The sequence below is a fragment of the Pan troglodytes genome, chromosome 12 (assembly GCF_028858775.2).
Source record: "Pan troglodytes isolate AG18354 chromosome 12, NHGRI_mPanTro3-v2.0_pri, whole genome shotgun sequence".
Lineage (NCBI taxonomy): Eukaryota > Metazoa > Chordata > Mammalia > Primates > Hominidae > Pan > Pan troglodytes.
This window is the reverse complement of record NC_072410.2, coordinates 112,562,672-112,579,889: the sequence shown is the minus strand read 5'-3', so window position 1 is coordinate 112,579,889 and position 17,218 is coordinate 112,562,672. Positions and strand designations below refer to the sequence as shown.

General features: G+C 48.6%; 1 protein-coding gene, 1 long non-coding RNA gene and 1 other non-coding gene across 3 annotated transcripts in view; 1 reads left to right on the top strand and 2 right to left on the bottom strand.

The window, feature by feature from the left end:
* Positions 1-2,436: 2,436 nt before the first annotated feature.
* Positions 2,437-17,034, bottom strand: LOC107972476 (uncharacterized). The gene is made up of 4 exons (XR_010149193.1): positions 16,081-17,034; positions 15,345-15,516; positions 3,826-3,878; positions 2,437-3,201 (listed from the first exon to the last, which is right to left on the bottom strand). It is a non-coding gene; the product is annotated as an uncharacterized LOC107972476 (long non-coding RNA).
* On the bottom strand, positions 10,572-10,705 carry LOC112208264 (small nucleolar RNA SNORA51). The gene has a single exon (XR_002942680.1). It is a non-coding gene; the product is annotated as a small nucleolar RNA SNORA51 (small nucleolar RNA).
* HPCAL1 (hippocalcin like 1) overlaps positions 16,774-17,218 on the top strand; it is a 127,185-nt gene continuing 126,740 nt past the window's right edge. The window contains exon 1 of the mRNA XM_016942934.3: positions 16,774-16,877. The gene's annotated coding sequence lies outside the window, so the exon portion shown is untranslated. The remainder of the gene's footprint in view (positions 16,878-17,218) is intronic.

The window sequence follows — 17,218 nt, the reverse complement described above, 5'->3', positions numbered from 1 at the left end:
TCCTGCAGACATGGAGAAAGGCTTTCTATGGGAGGTTTGACCGGGGGAAGAGTCACTCTCCAGGGCTAGAACAGGAAGGGCTGCCTAGCGGGGTGACGGCAGGTGCAACTCTGCAGAGGCATGAGGCAGTGGTGCCTGCAGAAAAGGAACCAGGCACACAGGGGAGGAGTCGGCTTCGTTGAATTCTGGAATCAGCTTCAGGCGGAATGCTAAGTCCCAAGCCCTTCTCAGAGATGAGGAAACCCGGCTTCAGAGAGTTCTGCAGCCGGCGAAGGCTCTGCAGCTGGCATACTGGGAGCCCAAGCCTGCAGGTCCAGACCACGGCCCAGCGATGGCCTCTCAGAAGCACAACCCCAGGCCTCGAGAAGTCACATGATCTGGCTGGCAGAAGTGGCAGCCCCTCTGGGCAGGAAGCCCGTCTCCAGTGCTGAGTCACGCTGGCTCTGGCCAGTGGCACGGGGCGGCCCAGCTGTGGTGACTGCTAGGACTTCTGCTCCCCAGGCCTTCCAGCCTCCCTGGGTCCGCCCAGCTGCATGCCAGCCAGCGCACTGCCCTCCGCAGGACGTGGGGTGTCGGGAGGCCACCAGCCTCCAACCCTCCCTGCCTCTCACACTGCATGTGCAGGCCGGTGGCCAGCCCCCTCGAGGGCTGTGAGGGAGGAGTGTCCGAACCGGAAGTGCAGGGCTGCAGGCTGTGTGCAGGGAGCTGGTGCTGGCTGAGGAGGGGTACTGGGAGGGGGCACATTTGCATTTTGAAGGAAGAAATGTGTTTGAGAAGTGGAGACAGGCAGGAGGGGCCTTCCAGCAGGAGGGAGCGCTTGGGCTCGGGCAGGCGGCCTCTCCTGTGGGCAGCAGAGGGAAGCTGAGGAGGGCGGCCCAGGGGCAGCAGCGGGAGGGGAGGCCCAAGGCTTTTCCCACTCCCATGAAGTCAGGAGGTGGAGGTCCTGGAGGCAAACCCTGTAGAGGGGTCCCACTTCCTGCATTCTTCCCTAGCTATAAGGCTCTGGGAGGGCCTCCCTTCCAGGGAGCAGCCTGGTTAGGGAGAGGAGAGCCTGGGAGCTGAATAGAAAGGCAGAGGCAGGACCCTGGCCTGGGCAGCACCGGGCTCCACGGGTGGGGCCGGCCACCGTTAGGGTGTCACTGGCCTCTGTCCTTAGTGGGGCAGTCAAGCCCACGGCCGCTTTCGGGCAGCCTGGCCTCTGTTAGACCGTGCTGAGATGGCAGGGGAGGGAAAGGACGGGCCTTCGCAGGTGGGGACTCCACCAAAGCATCGCTGAGAGGCCATGGTTCTAAACCAATTACTCCTGACTCCTGGGCACACAGCCCTGGCCCCTCTGAGCTGATGCCTCCTCTGGGACCTCATAGAGGGTAACCAGGGCCTCCTGGGAAGGTGACAGAAGCGGCAGCAGCCCTGGAACCCAAACCAGAAAGTAGCCCCCCCGCCCCCGACGGGAGCCCTGCAGCCTGCAGCCGTGTGCAGCCAGAGCTGGCCAGGTGCCCGAGCGCCTGCAAAGCACTCTCAGCTTTGTTTGCTTGCTGGTGCCCTGTCCACCGCTCCTGAAGGCAGTGATGGGGACAGCTTCTGCCCACGGTGGCTTCAGGGCAATGGGAAGTGAAGGAGGGGGTGCCGCAGTGTGGGTGGCACCAGCAGTGGGCTGGGTGGAGTCGGGAGGTGGATTCTCAGGTTCTCATCCGGAGCTGCCCCTGGCTCACAGCCTGGCCCGGGATCCATCTTGCCTCCCTCCGCCGGTACCTGCCACAGATGGGAATTTCAGGCCCCAGTCCCCTGGAGCCTCCTGTGACCCTCTAGGTCGTGGCATCCAAGAGGTTGAAAGTAGCAGTCCAAGCTGGGGACTCTGCTGGCAGCCTGTCTGAGCTCCACGAAAGTGGGCACAGATGGGACCATTTTCTCCCCACGTGAGGACACCATGCTGCCCAGATCACCCAGCTCAGCCCCGATGATACACCCAGGCCCCGAAAAGCTTTGCCTTGGAAAGAAAACGTAACTTAGGTTACTCCTCTGTTTTACTCTCTAGAAGGGGAAGAGGGCAGGCAGGGACCCTAGATCCTGGGGCTCTGTTCTTTTAATATAGAAGGGAGAAAAAGCTGATAAATTTGGGGGTGGGGCCAGTTCATTGGTTCAGCCAGTATTTCTTGAGCATGCTTTCTGCTGCAGCCTGTCCAGGCTTTGCACACAGAGATGAATAAAGGACACAAGCCCCTGCCTGCAGGAAGCCCACATTTTGATGAACTCACACTTTTGAAGACAGGCAAATATTCAGCTTATAACAAAAAGGTGGCATTAGACTATTCCATAAGCACTTACAAATACACAGGGGGTCGCAGGAAAGCCTCCGGCAGTGCCAGGATCGGGGGAGGCCAGTGAGGCTCTCATCTTGTACACAGAATAGAAAGGGCACCCAAACTCGGTCATCAAGAGAAACATTATTTTAGTGCAATGTTTGTTAAACTAAAAATTAATATAAAAATTGGTGATGAACAAAACATCAAAATTGTAAATAGAGACAAGACTGATTATTTTATGATGTGTGTGATTATACAATGGGAACAACAGCTTCCAATCAGCCCGCAGTTCCTGGCCAGGTGGCCGTCGAGTCCCCTGGACAGCTTAATGATGACACAGAGGTTGGTGATGCCATGTGAACAGATTGGGCAACTCAGGGCTTTCTATACAGTCGCGGCTTTTGACTGGAGAGCCTCTTTTTCCACTTGATTCAAAGGTGGGAAGTATTTTGATAAGTGTCTAGAGGGGCGGGTATGAGCCTCCTCCAGCCTGAGCTCTGTCTCGTGCGGCCCAGCATGCACTGGCCTTCGGAAGAGCATCTCAGTGGGTTTCCAAGTGGGAGGAGAGTAGAAGACACAGGAATACCATTCAGTTGACCCACCAAGTGGACAGAGAAAAATGATGATTTTTTTTTTTCTGAGACAGAGTCTTGCTTCGTTGCCCAGGCTGGAGTGCAGTAGCATGATCTTGGCTCACTGCAATCTCTGCCTCTTTGGCTCAAGGCATATTTCTGCCGCAGCCTCCTGAGTAGCTGGGACCACAGGCGTGCGCTGCCATGTCTGGCTAATTTTTTTATTTTTGTAGAGATGGGGTTTCACTATGTTACCCAGGCTGGTCTCAAACTGCTGAGCTCAAGTGATCTGCCTGCCTCGGCCTCCCAAAGGTGAGCCACTGCACCTGGCCGGAAAAAAAATTTAACAGCTTTATTGAGATACAATGTACATACCATACAATTCACCCATTTAGAATGCACATTTCAATGGTCTTCCATAGATTCACCGAGCTGTGCACCCATCGCCACAATAAACTTTAGGATATTTTCATCAACCCCTAAAAGAAGCCACATACATTTTAGTTACTTTCCATTTCTCTCCAAACCCCGCCTGCCCTTCCTCCTCCAGCCCTAGGAATGGCAAATCTACTAGGAAAATGAGATAACTTTTGCATTGGAAGTTGGATCTTTGCAGATCCTAGATCTGTCTTGGCCGCGTTGACACAAGTGTGTGCCAACACGATGATCCTGCACCTCACTGGGAAAGTCTTAACACACCCACGCGGTCAGTTCCTAGTGCTTCTCCTCACACGTGCTCTATTTTATTTCAACTACTTTTTCACGGAAATTTTCTAAGATATGGTGAGAATGGCCCCATTTTCCTCCTATTCCTTAATAATAGGATCCCCAAGTTTTTGGAAATGCAAAGATCCCAGTTAAAGGATTACACATTTTCTGGCCTTCTTAATAGGCTGTGTGATGAAGTTCTGGCTGAAGAGCTGTGAGCAGAAGTGTTGTCTTGCACTCACCATCTCCTTAGAAGGATGGGGACAGCCCTTTTCCCTTTTCTTCTTCCTTCCACCTGGAATAAGGAAGTAAATACTAGAGGTTTTGCAGCCATTCTGGGCCATGATGTGACTTCGGGAATAAAGACCATGCAGGGCAGAGAAAGAGGAGATAAGAAGACTGGGTCCCCATTAGCTGGCACTGCCATTTTATTCCCAGACTGTCTGCCTCTCAGCTACTTAAAAACAGAAAATCAATCAACTTTACTGAGTTACAATTCAGAGAAAATAAAATGCACCCATTTTAAGAGTTTAATTCAACGAGTTTTGACAAATGTTGACACCCACGCAAATGCCATCTCAGTTAAGATACAGAGCATTCCCACAAATCACAGAAGCTTCCTTGTACCCCTGGCAGTCCATCTTCAGTGCTCCTCCCCCACCACACCTGCCACAGTAACCACCTATCTGCTTTCTGTCCTATAGATTCATTTTGCCCTGGGCTACTTTTCCAAGAGGAAGAACTAAACGTTCATCTCGCTGAAGCCAATATTTTCCAGGCCTCTATTATTTGCAGCTGATTCGAATGCAAAACTGAATATAGATATATTACAGCTTCAAATAGAGGCCCCTAAACACTGTAATATTTTCTTGATAACTCCAGACCATCGTTAGACACCCTGTGCTTTAGATCGGTTTCCTGGGAAACAGATTTGGAGATGAGATTTGCCAGCAGGAGGTTTAATAGAGAGGGCCTTCAGGGACACACCTGTGTAGTAAGTGCGGGGCCACAGGATGGGGCAGCCCCCACAGAGGGTGCGCTACGGCTTCAGAGATGGCCTGGGCAGGGGCCTGAGCCTTGGTGTGCCCACACTGACCAGTCATCGGAAGTGGGCTATCCCTGGGGACACGCGAACCTTAGCCTACGGCAGTACCCAGGGAGTGACTCAGCCATGAGCCATCAGCAGGCAACACCCGCAACCACTGAGGCAGTGGATGTCTTGGCACTGATGGGAGTCAGGAGGTACATCGCCATGGCCAGGATACCACATGAGCTGCTGGTTTCCCCCGGGGCTACTTAGATGTGAGGGTACTTCTCGCATCTGCCCTGCACCCCCCAGCAGCCACTCCACACTCTCCTGCACCCCAGGCCCTGGTACCCATGAATCTACCATAGGCCTCCAGGGCTCTGCCTGTCCATAGCCCCTGCTCTCTGTGTGATTTGTCTGATGGGCACATGCCTGGCGCTTGGTGGGTCCCGAAGCTGTGAGGGCAGCAGAGGCCTGGCCTTGGGGTCAGGGCCAGGAGTGTCAGGAGAGCTCTGCGCCTCCCAAGCCCCTGCTCATCTTCCTCCAAGTTCTCCGTGTGCTCTTCCTGGATCCCCTCCCGGTATCACCGCCACGCCTGGGAGGCGGGGGTTTCAGATCCCTTCTGTCTTCTGTCTCCTGAGCTGCCCCTTGTTGGGGATGAGTGTCTCTAGTGGCCATTTCTGACGTCTTTCGACATACGTGACTTTGGCGATGCGTGCTCCTGGCCTGGTCCTTCTTCACTGTAAGCTTCACAGTGACTTCTCTGACCCTACTTGAAAGACCTGGCATGTCATATCCTTCTGAGCCACTGGCATTCTTCTGCCCCAGGAACACCCCACTGCCTCCCATTCCCGCCCTCATTTCGGCATGCCGCCTGAGGCTTCTCCGGAACTCAGCCCACCAGTTCTCTATCAACCATCCCCTCCGTCCACACCTACAGCTTCCCCTCTACTTGGTTCCAGGACTGTCTTCCCAAAAGCCAATGTTCCTGGAACCTTGACTGTTAGGCTGGATGTTACCATAGAGCAGAATCCAGAGTTAACAAGAGATGACATAAGGGATAAGGGATGCTTTTTAAATGCTACTTTTTAAATGAAAAATATTTTTAAATATAGAGGAGTACAGAGAATAATATATCAGACATGCATATATTATTGTTTCCAAAAACACTGTTTTATTATTAAAATTTATTATTGTTTCCAAAAACAGTGTATTTGGAAACAATGCAATGTCAGGTGCAGGTGAAGTCTCCTTTCTATCACCCCAGTCTCTCTCACCTGCCCTGTCCCAGAAGCAATCACTACCCTGAATCTACATTCTGTCTGATACTTTTACCACATTCTAATCTATTCAAATATACTCTTTCTCTCATTCTATATATATATGTGTATATATACACATATATATATACACACACATATATACATATATGTATACACACATATATACATATATGTATACACATACATATATACGTATACGTATACGTATATGTGATATATACATATACGTATATGTATACGTATATACGTATATATACATGTATGCGTATACGTATATACGTATACATACATGTATGTATACGTATATACGTATACGCATATATGTACATATACACATATATACACACACACACACATATATATATATAGTTTTTTGAGATGGAGTCTCCCTTGGTCACCCAGACTGGAGTACAGTGGCACCATCTCGGCTCACTGCAACCTCTGCCTCCGGGTTCCAGCAATTCTCATGCCTCAGCTTTCCAAATAGCTGGGACTACAGGTGTCCACCACCACACCTGGCTAATTTTTGTATTTTTAGTAGAGACGGGGTTTCACCACGTTGGCCCAGCTGGTCTCCAACTCCCGACCTCAGGTGACCGGCTTGCCTCGGCCTCCCAAAGTGCCGGGATTACAGAGGTGAGCCACCATGCCCGGCCTAAATATACATTATGTTGTGTTGCATGTTTTAAATGCACGTATACAGTAATTACTATATGGTTCTATTCCTTGCTTTTCAAAATTCAACATCACTTCAGAGATTAATCCATATTGATTCACATGTCTAGCTAGTTGGTTTTAACTGCGTTTCAGTAGTCTGTAGTGAGAATATCACATGCTGTATGTACTCCTCCCTCTATTGCTGGACATTGGGGCTGCTTTCAGTTCTGTCGTACAATGTTGCAATGGCATCCTTGCACATGGCTTCTGGACTCTGCAGGGAAGTTTCCTGAGGGTAGGTAACCAGAGGGAGCAATTGCTGGGCTGAGGACGTGCCTCTTCAACCTTCCTGGATTTTGCCAGATTGCTCTCCAAAGTGCTTTTCCCAATTTACACTCCTCCCCAGTGTGTGTGGAACCCCCCCCCCCACTTCCTCCTCCATCCCTGGCATGGCTGGGTGGGAAATGCGATCTCACTGTGACTATTTTGCCTTTCCTCGTCCTGGATAAAGTTGAGCATCTTTCTTACATTTATTGGCCATTTGGATTTTTTTCTTCTGTGAAATTTCTCTTTCACTTTATAAAAGGGTTTTGCCCTTCAGGTTTCCTCTAATGTCATGTTCCAGCAGTACTTAAGAAAGTGTAGTCCCTGGCTGGGATAGAGGCTTTAGGAGGCTGAGGCGGGAATATTGCTTGAGGCCAGAAGTTTGAGATCTCCCTGGGCAACATAGTGAGACCCCGTCTCTACTAAAAATTTAAAAGTTAGCCAGTTGTGGTGGCACATCCCTGTAGTCCCAGCTACTCAGAAGCTGAGGTGGGAGGATTGCTTGATCCTGAGCATTTGAAGTTGCAGTGAGCTATAATGGAGCCGCTGCATTCCAGCTTGGGCAACATAACCAGACTCTGTCTCAAAAGAAAAAAAAAAAGTGGCACCCCACAGGCCAGGTAAGGTATGGAGGAAAAAACCTTCCTTAGGCATCTGCAGTCCAGGGGCTGGCTCCCACCTGACATTTATTATCTATATGATTTGAGGTAAATGTCCTCCTTTCTGCTTTTTAAAAAGGCGTATTTATTTTTAATGTATGCAACTCAGGTTTTCAGTATATTCACAAAGCTGTGCAACCATCACCACCACTCTAATTCCAGAAAGAAACCCTGTCCCTACTAGTGGTCACGCTCTTCTGCCGTCAGCCTCTGGAGGCCACACATTAATTGTTGGTCTGTGTGGACTTGCCTATTCTGGGCATTTCATATAGATAAGATCATACAGTATGTGGCCTTTTGTGTCTGGCTTCTTTCAGGTCGCATAATGTTTTTGGGGTTCAACGTGTTGCAGTATGTAACCATATTTCATTTCTGTTTATGGCTGGATAATGTTCCATGATACAGATACACCATATTTTGTTTATCCATTCTTCAATGATGGGTCTTGGGGTTGTTTCCACTTTGTTGGTATCATGAGTAGTCTTGCTATCAGGATTCACATGCAAGTTTTTGTGTGGACATAGCTTTTCACTTTTCTGGGGTACATACCCAGGCACAGAATTGCAGGGTCATATGGTAGCCTCTATGTTTAACTTTTTGAGAACTGCCACACTGTTTTTCACAGCCAATACACCATTTTGTATTTCTACCACCAATGTGTGTGGGTTCCAGTTCCCCCACATCCTCACCTCTCCTGTTATTGTCCACCTTTTGAATTCCAGCCACCCTAGCAGTGTGAGGTGGTATCTCGCTGAGGTTCTGATTTGCATTTCCTTGGTGACTAATGATGTTGAACTTATTTTCATGTGCTTATTGGCCAATGTATATCTTCCTTGGAGAAAGGTCTACTTATATCCTTTCTTATTTTTAAAATTGGGTCATCTGACCCAATTTTACTTATTGTTTCATTGTTGACTTGTAAGAGTTCTGTATATATTCTAGATGCAAGTCCCTTGTCAGATACATGACTTGCAAATATTTTCTCCCATTCTGTGGGCTTTCTTTTCACTTTCCCAATGGTGTCCTTTGAAGCAAAAAAGTTTTTCATTTTGATAAAGTCCAACTTATCAACCTTTTCTTTGGTTGCCTGTGCTTTTTGGTGTCATATCTAATAAACTACTGCCTAATACAAGGTCATGAAGATTTATGCTTATGTTTTCTTCTAAGAGTTTTATACTTTTAGCTCTTACATTTAGGTCTGATCCATTTTGAGTTAATTTTTGTATATGGTGTGAGGTAGGGATCCAACTTTTTTTTTTGAATTTGGCCATCCCTTGGAGAATCACTTGAATCCAGGAGGCGGAAGCTGCAGTGAGCCAAGGTTGCACTATTGCACACCAGCCTGGGCAACAAGAGTGAAATTCTGTTTCAAAAATAAAATAAAATGAATTTCACCATCCTGTTGTCCAGCACCTTTTGCTGGAAAGACTATTCTTTTTTCCCATTGAATTGTCTTGGCATCTTTGCCAAAAATCAACTGACAATAATTGAGAGAGTTTATCTCTACATTTTCAATTTTATTCCATTCATCTAGATCTCTGTCCTTATGCCAGTATCACACCATCTTGATTACTGTAGCTTTGTAATAATGATATAGTTTCCCCAGAGGTAAACTAGAAAGCATGTTTCTTGCTTGCCTCAGAGGACTATCTAGGCCAGTAGTTCTCAAAGTGTGGTGCCTGGACCAGCAGCATTACATAGAAACTTGTCAGAAATGCAGATTCCCAGGCAACACTCCAGACTTGCTGAATCTGAAACTCCGGGGGTGGGGCCTAACAATCAGCATTTTAACAAGCCCCGCAGGGGATTCTGATGTACCCTAAAGTTTTGCACTCACAGATCTCTACGTGTGCTGTCCAATGTGTTAGCCACTAGCCACATATGACTATCAAGCACTTGAATTGCAGCTAATCCAAATTAAGAAATGCTGTAAGTGTAGAACACACACTGAATTTCAAAGACAGTAGTATAAAAAAATACAAAATATCTCATTCATAATTTTTAGATTGATTACATGTTGAAGTAATAATATGTATATATACATATATGATTAACATTACGTCCATCCCCCATTAGTCATGGAGCTATATGTTTCAGGGAGAAATTCACCTACTGTTCCTTGCAGGGCACGTCCTTGGCATATGCACCAGGAGCTCTAGCTCCCAGAACAGGAACCATCATCAGAAGCAGAGCTGGAAAGGCAGGCAGCCTTTTCCGGTTCAAACTGGTTTGAAGCAGAGGTCAGAGCTGCTGCTTGTGTTTGGCTTTGGGTTTTGTGTTTTAGCATGAGTGTTCTGCAGCCAGCCAGGCTCTGGGCTACTCCCCTCTCTCCACTGACATGGAAAAGATGTCTGTGTGTTGTGCGGAGCCCCAGGCTGGGGCTTCTGACTTCCATGTTGGGGCCTGAGCTGCTGCTGATGTGGCGTCCCAACCTGTACTGGACAACCATGTGTCATGGCCTCAGGCTTGCCTCCACCCCACTGTGTAAACCAGCAAGGGCACAGAAGTCCAACCCAACTCTGTGGAGCCACTACTGTCACCACAAAGGGGTCCCAATCCAGACCCTAAGAGCGGGTTCTTGGACCTCGCACAAGAAAGAATTGGGAGCGAGTCCACAGAGTAAAGTGAAAGCAAGTTTATCAGGAAAGTAAAGGAATAAAGAATGACTACTCCATAGGCAGAGCAGGGGCATGGGCTGCTCAACTGATTATACTTATAGTTATTTCTTGATTATATGCTAAACAAGGGGTGGATTATTCATGAGCTTCCCAGGAAAGACATGGGCAACTCCCAGAACTCAGAGCTCTTCTCCCTTATAGACCATATATGGTAACTTCCTGATGTTGCCATGGCATTTGTAAACTGTCGTGGCACTAGTGGGAGTGTATTTTAGCCGGCTAACACATTATAATTAGCATATAATGAGCAGTGAGGATGACCAGAGGTCACTCTTGTTGCCATCTTGGTTTTGGTGGGTTTTGCCCAGGTTCTTCACTGCAACCTGTTTTATTTTTTGTTTTTCACTTATTTTTTCTTTTCTATGTCCCCCCCATTCACAATACAGACCAGGCACAGGGCCTGGGCTGAGGTGTATATTAGGTAGGTTTACTCTAGCTCCTCTTTCTGTACAGCCAGTGTAAGAACGCAGCCTGTGGGTAAGTACCAGGAGGCCTACCGCAACCTGTTTTATCAGCAAGGTCTTTGTGACCTGTACCTTGTGTCGACCTCCTATCTCATCCTGTGACTTAGAATGCCTAACAGCCGGAGAATGCAGTCCAGCAGGTCTCAGCCTTATTTTACCCAGCTCCTACTGAAGATGGAGTCACTCTGGTTCAAATACCTCTGACACTACTTGAAGATGTGTAGTCCGGGAGCACATTTCACATTTTACAAAGCCATTTCCCATTCCTTGGTGCCTTGGCCTCCCTCCCTTGGGTCATCTGAGAGAGAGCCCTCAGGGGGAAAGGAACTCAGAGAGGTTGGGTGTCTGCTCAGGTGATGCCGATAGCGTATGCTGAGCTGGGCCAGCACCGGTGGGCTCCGACTGATGGCTGCGATGGCTTTCTTTATTTGTGTGGGCAGAGTGGTCAGTCAGTGGGAGGATGATGATGAGGGTGAGGACATGACAATGAAGTAACATGCCCATCACTTCTTGAGGAGCTACCTCGCCAGAGGCCCTTTGCACACATTGCCTCTTTTAATCCAAGCGAGACATGATTCATAGGCGCATTTTACAAATTAGAAAATTGGGACCCTGGATTGGGGCCTAATCAGGGTTGCTAAAGGGAATGCTTTAAGTTTGCTAATGAGGAGGAGGGAACAGCGAGTGGGGGAGGAGGAAAGCAGCTGTTTTTTGGGTTTTTTTGAAACAAGGTCTGGCTCTGTCACCCAGGCTGGAGTACAGTGGCATGATCTGGACTCACTGCAACCTCCACCTCCCGGATTCAAGCCATTCTCCCACCCCGGCCTCCCAAGTAGCTGGGACTACAGGCATGCACCACCAGGCTTGGCTAATTTCTGTAATTTTAGTAGAGATGGGGTTTCACCATGTTGCCCAGGCTGGTCTCAAACTCCTGGGCTCAAGTGATCCACCTGCCTCGGCCTCCCAAAGTGGTGGGGTTACAGGCATTGAGTTTTCTTTTCTTTTTTTTTTTTTTGAGAGCATCCAATGTTAGCTCATTTAAGGCTCTCAACCACCCCAAGAGGTAGGTCGTAGGTCAAGCTGTCTACTTTATAGAAGAGCCTGGGAGTCCAGGGTTATCTGACTTGGAGTCCTGTTCATTTTCCTGGGTACCTCCAAAGGCCGCTCGGTGAGTGGACAGTGCAGTTCCGGAGCCCTCCTCTGGCAAGTCCCGCTCCGGCCCATACCCCACCCTGTTCCCCAGCAGCCACGGTCGGGTAGAGGGGTCAGGGAAGCAGGGCAAGAGGGTAAGGCACTGCTCAAGAAACAAAACCAGGTCCTTAACGTCCCTAGTCCTGCCGGGCAGTGTCCCAGGACCCCGGCCTTGAGATTAGAGAGAGGCAGAGGGCATACGGAATGGGAAATAGAAGAAAATGTACCAGGACATGCTTCCTGTCTTATGCTTAGACTGCCATGATGAAATACCACAGACTGGGTGGCTTCAACAACAGAAAGTTATTTCTCAGAGTTCCAAAGGCTGGAAGTTCAAGATCAAGGCACTGCTGGCTGATTCCTTTTCTGGTAAGGGCCCACTTTCTGGCTTGTAGACAGTCACCTTTGTGCTGTGTTCTCGCATGGCCTTTCCTTGGTGCATGGAGAGGGAGAAAGATTTTTCTCTCTTCCTTTCTAAGACCACCAATCCTATGACTTACAACTCCTTTAACGTTAAGTACCTCCTAAAAGTCCTATCTCCAAATACAATTACATTAGAGGTTAGGGCTTCAACAAAGGAATTGGGGTGGTGGTGGTCCACAGCAGGGGAGGGGATATTTTAGTTTATCTTGAGCTTGCAAGGATGAAGGGGAAAGAGCGGGGGTGGGGGGGTGGCATCGGAACCTGCCTCTGAGTCACACTTCCTGGATGAGCCATGGGCCACAGCATCTGTATCAGGAGTGGTTACAAAACAGCGTGCCTCAGGGATAAACAAGCTGACCTAATGATCCAATTTTCCCAGCTCTGGTCCATCTACAGATTTGAGGCAGGATCCAGTGATTCTGCTGGCTGACAGGTCATGGTAAATTTCCAACTCTCCCCTTTCCAGGCACGGCTTTGGTTTCCTGCTGCAGCTGCTGCTGGGGAGTTATCAGGGCATTTCCTCCGCCTGTGAGCCCCTGGGGTCAGGGGAAGGTTGGGTGGCCAGAGATGCTGCCTCTACCCTAAGTCAGCGTCACCCATGCTATTCCCAGCAGCTGCATTTCTCCACTCTGTAATTACAAATGAAACTGGGGAATAGAATCAAAAGAGTACCTAGAAACAAGCTAGCCTCTACTTCCTCAAACATTCTGGGGCAGGAGTTTGTGAGCTGGAACAATGTTATTTGCAAGATTCTCCCTGGTGGATATACACTCAAGTATTAAAGTGCTACAAGGAATTAAAAAAAGAATAGTATTTCTTCCAGAGCCTGTGTGGGCCCAGCACAATGACACTGAATCTGGCTGTTAAACCTGGCTGTTGCTGATTCTAATATGTGGCCTTGGACATTTCATTTTTCCAAGTATAGCTTTCCTCATCTGTAAAATATGGAAATAATCTTTAGAATGTTGGAGACAGTGTATGTAAAGGTACTTCAGAAACAATAAAGTCCAAATCCCAATGACATTTTTTGCAGAAATAGAAAAACCCATCCTAAAATTCATATGGAATCTCAAGGGGCCCTGAATAGCCAAAACAATCTTGAAAAAGAACAAGGCTGGAGGACTCACACTTTCTGATTTCAAAACTTACTACAAAGCTACAGTAATCAAAACAGTGTGGCACTGGAATAAAGCTTGACATATAGATCAATAGAATAGAATAGAGAGCCCAGAAACAAACCCTTGAATATATGGTCAAATGATTTTTGGCAAGGGTGCCATGATCACTTAATGACAAAAGGACAGCTTTTTTAACAAATGGTGCTGGGAAAACTGGATATCTACATGCAAAAGAATGAAGCTGGACCCTTACCTAACACCATATACAAAAATTAACTCAAAATAGATCAAAGACCTAAAAGTAACCTAAAACTATAGAATTTTTAGAAGAAAACTTGGAGCAAAATCTCCACAATGTTGGATTTGGCAGTGATTTCTTGGATATGACATTAAAGACACAGACAACACAGAAAAATAGACAAATTGGATTTCACAAAAATTTGGTGCATCAAAAAGCAAAATCGGGCTGGTGCGGTGTCTCACGCCTGTAATCCCAGCACTTTGGGAGGCTGCGGTGGGAAGATCATTTGAGGTCAGGAGTTGGAGGCCAGCCTGGCCAACATGGTGAAACCCCGTCTCTACTAAAAATACAAAAATTAGCCAGACCTGGTGGCGCAGGCCTGTAGTTCCACCTACTCGGGAGGCTGAGGCAGGAGAATGGCGTGAACCCACAAGGCAGAGCTTGCAGTGAGCCGAGATCACACCACTGCACTCCAGCCTGGGTGACAGAGCGAGACTCCGTCTCAAAAACAACAACAACAACAACAACAACAACAACAAGTGCTGGCGGTGAGGATGTGAAGAAATTGGAACCCTGTGCACTGTTTGGCGGAATGTAAAATGGTACACTGTGGAAAGTATTATTATGATCCTTCTTCAAAAAATTAAAAATAGATGACCACATAATCCAGCAATTCCACTTCTGGGTATATACCCAAAACAACTGAAAATAAGATCTTGAAAAGATATTTGTGCACCCATGTTCGTCACAGCATTATTCATAATTGCTAAAATGTGGATGCAACCCAATGATTTCTTGACAAACGAGTGGGTAAACAAAATGTGGTATACACACACATGGAAATATTACTCAGCCTTAAAAAGGAAGGAAATTTGGACATACACTACATCAAAAATGAATCTTGAGGACATTATGCTAAGTGAAATAATCCAGTTGCAAAAAGGAAATACTGTATGATTCCACTTATATAAGGTATTAGAGAGGTAGTCATTATTTAATGGGTATAGAGTTTCAGTTTTACAAGATGAAAAGAGTTCTGGAGATGGATGGTGGTGCTGGTTGCACATCATTAATGTATTTAATACCACTGAGCTGTTCACTTTAAAAGGACTAAGATGATAAATTTTATGTTATGTGTATATTATAACAAAAGTTAGAAAAAAATTGTCATAAAACTAAGTCAGATATTAAGAACAATCAGAATTACTTCTGTCTTGTTTACAGTCATCATATGAAAAACAAATTGTTTATCTAGCATGACACCTGTTATGGGTTGAATTGTTTCCCTCAAAAGATGCTGAACTTCTAACCCTCGGTACCTGTGAATGTGACCTTATTTGGAAATTGGGTCTGCGCAGATGATCAAGTTAAGATGAGGTCATTAGGGTGTGCCCTAATCCAATAATGACTGTGTCCTTATGAAAAGGGAAAAGAGACAGGTATATAGAGAAGATGTGAATTCACAGGGAGCGCACATGGCCATCCATAAGCCAAGGAATGCATGAGGTTACCAGAAGCTAAGCGACAGACATGAAACAAACTGCCCCCCACATCTCTCCAAAGGGGCCAGCCCTGCCAACACTTTGATCTTGGACTTCCAGCCTCCAGAGCTATGAAACAACACATTTCTGTTGTTTAAGTTGCCCAGTTGGAGGTGCTTGTTACATTAGCCCCAGGAAATTATACAACATCTTACCTGAATTTGCTTTCTTCTTCGCTCTAGTTAAATTCAAAACTACATATTGAATAACGACGGTGTGCTCTCTCTCCATGAAGCTTCGGGGTGGGTAGACAGTCCTCCTCTTGAAGGAACAGGAGGGACGCAAGGGAAGGGACCAACTTGTATCTCATCTGAGAGAGATACACTCCTGGAATAAGAAGTCTGCGGTTAAGTGTGTTTCTCTGGAAGTTCAGAAACAGAGGAAGCATCTGCGGGCTAAGCTGCTGAGGGCTAGGTGAGAGCTAACTGACCTAAGTTTTGAAGCATGGATGGGTGACAGGTTGGAGGGGGAAGATGGAAAAGTCACATGGGAGAGGAACAGCATGGGCCAAGTGTGGAGGAACCAGTGAGTGGGCTGGGTTTCAGAAACAGGCCTTGGTCTGCTTTTGAGCCCTCCCTGAACTTTTCCACCCCAACCCCACCTCCTGCCTGTGTCTGCCATGCACCTCCCTTCCTGTGAGTCTGTGGACAGACTTTGCCCCTTTGCCCTGTCTGTGCTTGGGAGAAATGTGCTCAGTTTCTGTGGCAGGGATGTTTCTACGTGTTCATCAAACCGGCTTTGTTTACTTCCGAAACACTCATGAAGACCACAGCTGCCAGAGCCCCTTGCATCCTGGTGGGACTGTGCGACTACTTCTGGCCCATGGATGTGGGTGGAAGTGACGTGTGCTTCCCCAGGCCTGGCTCCTGGACCCCGCCGACGGCTTCTCACCTGTAACCCCACCAGCCTTCTGCCTGGATACTTCACGGGGAGCTAGAGTGGCCTTGGCTAAGAAGGAGGCATGGCACCCGCAGGTACCGGGCCGCCTGCATCAGTCGGTGCACTCTGGTCCACCGCCCACATGCCTTCATGTAATCCTCACTGTAGGGCCCACGGGGAGGGGAACTTCCTCGAGGTCTAGCTTTGCCTTTCCGCCTTCAGAGCCAAGTAAGAATGAGGGGTCTGGGCTCGGCCCACCTTCCCTGCAAGGCCCTGCGCCCACTCCCCTCAAAGCTGGTCTTGCATGTTGCTCTGGCGGCCTCTGTAGCAGTTCACTCTGTTTTCTGTGGAGGAGGAGTGGAAGGAGGGATTCAAGCTCTCCCCTAGAGACGCTAGAAAGACAGTTTTGTCTCAGCCTCATACGATCGCCCAGCTCCACATTTCTGGCTGTTTCTGTGGTTACCTTTCTTCGGGGATGTTTGGGGCGGGAGGTGGGTGTGTGTGTATATTTGCTCTTCTGAAGCCGTTTTTCCGGAGCTCCTGGTGGGGGTGGGGGTGCTCTGTCCCTAGTTCCTCTCCAGGCAGGTGCAGGGGATGGAGGATGCCCCCCTCCCCGAGAGCCAGGAGGCGCCGACCCTGGGCAGGAGGTGCCAGACCGGCGCCTCTCCCGCGTGCAGTCCGAAGACCACAGATGCCTGGAAGGGAGGAGCGCAGGAAGCCCGCCTCTGTTCCCTTCCTTGGTTAGGTGGGGAAACCGAGGCATAGGCGGCCCAATGGACTCGCCTAAACGGCCTGGGGAGTCACTGCAGGTAACCAGAGCTGGAGCCAGGCTTCCCACTCCAGGCCCGGGGATCTCCCCCGAACAGGCGTGGGAAGGGGTGCGAGCTGCATGCGGGGCTGGGGCTGGGGGTGCGGGGCTGGGGCAACTCGGCTCTTCCCCTTCCTAGGCCGCCCGGGCCACTTCCTGCGGCGTGGGGGCGGGGGGCGCGGGCGCAGGGCTGGCCCCTCCCGGGCGCCGCCTCTCGGCCTCTTCTATACCAGCAGGCCAGAGGCCAAGGGTTAGGGGAACAGAACCGGTGCCCGGCTCCGCCCCTGTCCCGAAAGCCACTGGGGGCTGGGACCCGGCAGGGCCTGGGTTGGGCCGCGAGGG